Source organism: Colobus angolensis, unplaced genomic scaffold (genome assembly GCF_000951035.1).
Source record: "Colobus angolensis palliatus isolate OR3802 unplaced genomic scaffold, Cang.pa_1.0 Scaffold7, whole genome shotgun sequence".
NCBI classification, from domain to species: domain Eukaryota; kingdom Metazoa; phylum Chordata; class Mammalia; order Primates; family Cercopithecidae; genus Colobus; species Colobus angolensis.
In genome coordinates this window covers 1,019,947-1,023,739 of record NW_012120709.1, presented here as the reverse complement: position 1 = coordinate 1,023,739, position 3,793 = coordinate 1,019,947, and the positions used below count along the sequence as shown (strand labels likewise).

Here is a 3,793-nt window from a genome sequence, read left to right as displayed (position 1 = left end):
ATAATCTTCCATATAAGTATCTTCCCTGCCTAATAATTCAAAGGAAAAAAACCCAAAATGATTAGTAAAGAAAAATATAAGAATTAACAGACCCTTTAAATTTGTTTTAAATATTTTTAAGGTTTAGAAATTGCTTAAAATTTGTAATTCCTGGTAGGATAGCATGATCTGAATGAACACCCTAATTGCAAACCACTGTAAAATGCTTCAGCTGCATTTGGGGGAGAGGGGTAGGGATTATCTTCAAAGCACTCTAGGTCTCTTGATGAAAAGGTCTGAGGTTCACTGATTTGTATTATTGTGACATCCATAAGGTGATCTATGTTGCTTTTCCTTCATCAAGGGCTTTATTTATCAGAAGGGCATTATGCTTAACCTCCAAATGTGGCTGACAATTTATTGATAAGATTCATAACCTTTGGGTTGCTCTGGCATTGTGACATATTTGCTGGATTCTAAGCCACATCCTAGAAGTCCACCATAACTCCTGGATCCTACAAGACTGCAAGAACCTCTGTATCACTAAGAATTTTATGAAGTCCAGGCATTCCGGCCATTCCAGGCATGCCCCCTCCCATTCCAGGCATTCCTCCAGGAAAATTACCAGGCATTCCCCTAGGAAAGACACCTGGAAAAGACCCATACTGAGCTCCTGACTGTGGTCTGGCTTCTTTCTCCCTCTGGGCTGTCTCATGTTCTTCTCCAGCCTTCTTAACTCGTTCTATTCTTTCTTCGATCTCTCGCTCTTCACGTTTTTGCTCATACTTTCTCCAATGTTCTGCAATTTTCTGTGCCCTAGGTTGAACTTCTTTCAGCATTGCACTAGCATCTTCATCATAATCCAATTTACAGACAAGGGCAAGATCATGGGCTGCTTCTTCCCAGTGGCCTAGAAGTCTGTGTGCTTTCCCTCGCCATTTGCAAGGGTGAGCTGAATCAGGATTTATTTCAATGGCTTTGTCACAGTCTCGGATGGCAGCATTTGACAAAGACACTGGCCCTATTGGCATACAAGATGGCCAAGCAAAGATTCAGCTTGATGGCATCTGTGAATAAGTCAATGGCTTTCTGCAGTTCACCGTCATTTAGGGCTTCAATAGCAGCCACTTTCTTTCTTATTTGCCTGATTCATCATCTCCTGTGTTATCTCTGCATTTTCATCTCCCATTTCTTGAGGGGCAACAGTGTCTGGTTCAGTCACACCTTCATTATCAATTTCTAGATCACTTTCCTCACTTGATGTTTCATCTTTCTTTAAGTCTTCCTCCACCTTTTTACTATCGAGTTTTTCTTCCTTGGTATTTTTCTTCTGATTTAGCTTTCTGAGTAGCAGGTGGTACTTGACCCCTCATGCTCTCCACCTACTCCTTCAGGAAGCACATTTCCTCAGTGTGCAGAATGCTCAGATCCTTCTTACACATTTTCACAAGGCCCGAAGCTCGCTCACTTTGCGGCAGTCCATGGTGGGGAGGCGGTGGGCGAAGCTGAGGGCCTGCTGCCCAGTTCCAGGCCCAGGTGCTGGCTAGGCATGACTGCGCAGAAGGGGGTGGCTAGCTCTCTATTTTAAAGGGATTTAGTGTAGCAAAATTGTATTTGAGAGATACAAAGAAAGAGAAACACAAGATCAAGTCTTCTTTTGACTGACTCACTAAACAGTAGTTTGATTGCTGGGGGTCTCTTACTACTGCAGGCAACAGACATCAGTTAAATAAGTAAACAGCAAACCAGAAGCCTTAACACAGGCTCAGGCTACTTATTTTCTATGGCTGAAGTACATCAGTACAGTCATACCCTGCATGATGACATTTTGTTCAAGGACTAACTACATATATGAAGGTGGTCCCATAAGATTATGACAGAGTGGTAAAATTCCCTATTGCCAAAATGCCTGCTGACATTGTAACTTTCTTAAGGGCACAGCACAACCTGTTACTCACATGTTTGTGATGATGCTGTTGTAAAGACATCTACTTCATGGCCAGTCATATTAAAAAGTATAGCACATGCAATTAGGTACAGCACATGACACTTGATCATGATAATAAATGACTATGTTACTGGTTTATATATTTACTCTACTACACTTTTCATTGTTATTTTAGATTGTTCTCCTTCTACTTATGAAAAAAAAGGAAACTGTAAAACAGCCTCAGGCAGGTCCTTCAGGGGGTATTCCAGAAGACAGCATTGTTATCCTAGGAGATGACAGCTCCATGCATGTTACTGCCCCTGAAGACCTTCCAATGGGAAATGATGTGGAGGTGGAAGACAATTATATTGACCTGTGTAGGCCTAGGATACTGTGGGTGTTTGCGTCTTAGGTTTTAACAGAACAGTTTAAAAAGTAAAAAATAAAAATAAAGCATTTTAAAGTAGAAAAAAACTATGGAATAAGTATATAAAGAAAATTTGTACAACTATACAATGTGTTTGTATTCTGTTACTACAAAAAAGTCAAAGTTTTAAAAATTGATAAGTTTATAAAGTAAAATTATAGCAAGCTAAGGTTAATTTATAGAAGAAAGAAGACTTTTTCTATAAATTTAGTGTATATTGTTTATAAAGTCTACAGTAATATACAGTAATGTCCTGGGCCTTCATATTTATTCGCTACTCACTCACCCAGAACAACTTCTAGTCCTGTAAGCTCCATTCATGATAAAGGGATACATTTATTTTATTTTATTATTATTATTATTTGAGACGGAGTCTCGCTCTGTCGCCCAGGCTGGAGTGCAGTGGCACAATCTCAGCTCACTGCAAGCTCCACCTCCCAGGTCCATGCCATTCTCCTGCCTCAGCCTCCCGAGTAGCTGGGACCACAGGCACCCGCCACCATGCCTGGCTAATTTTTTGTATTTTAGTAGAGACAGGGTTTCACTGTGTTGCCCAGGCTGGTCTCGAACTCCTGAGCTCAGGCAATCCGCCCACCTCGGCCTCCCAAAGTGCTAGAATTACAGGTGTGAGCCACCGCGCCCGGCCTTCATTCATGTTAAGTTCACATCTGGTCATGACCAAAAGCCAGCAGAACAAAGTCATCACAAAACTAGAGTGCGGGTTGAGGGAGAGCCACGATCTTGCCATGAGCACAATAGAAGATTTATGCAAAGGGTATCAGAGAGAAGCAAACCTCCTGAGTAACAAGATAATATTTGCTACATAAAATGAATTTTGATTAATAATGGATGCAAAACTTCACTATTTAATAACATGGTCTCTGTTACAGGGAAACAGCTGCCCAGGGCATGCCAGTGGGGGCAATAGGACTCAGAACTCAGAGGAAAACTCCATACAGCCTGTCCAAGAAATCAACTGGAATTGAGTTGGAAATCAATACCACAGTGTTATAGTATTCAGTTATTTTTATGAGCTGCTTGAACAGTTATACAAAATATAAACATATTTTAGCTTTAATTATCTCCATCTCTGCCTTCACTGGTGCACCATGAAATCCAACTTTCCCATCTGTTAACAGCATGCTAGGCAGATTCCATGGTGTAGCTGTGAATTTGAGGCATTCGAAGTCCAGTCCAGTCTAGTCCTGTGGAAAACTCCATCTCATCTGATTTAAAACTTTCCTCATCCAACTGATGATTCAGAGAAAATACAGAGAACATGTTAAACACATACCTTGGGGATGCAATCAGCAAAATCCAGACTTTAAGGAAATGACATAGAACAAATGACCCAGCCTCTTCAAAAAATAAATTTCGCGGCCGGGCGCGGTGGCTCAAGCCTGTAATCCCAGCACTTTGGGAGGCCGAGACGGGCGGATCACGAGGTCAGGAGATCG

At 41.4% G+C, this 3,793-nt stretch overlaps 1 pseudogene across 1 annotated transcript; it reads right to left on the bottom strand.

The window, feature by feature from the left end:
- Positions 1-371: 371 nt before the first annotated feature.
- Positions 372-1,462, bottom strand: LOC105500901 (annotated as a pseudogene). Its single transcript, XR_001000105.1, has one exon. The product of XR_001000105.1 is annotated as a hsc70-interacting protein pseudogene (transcript).
- Between the last annotated feature and the right edge of the window lie 2,331 nt (positions 1,463-3,793).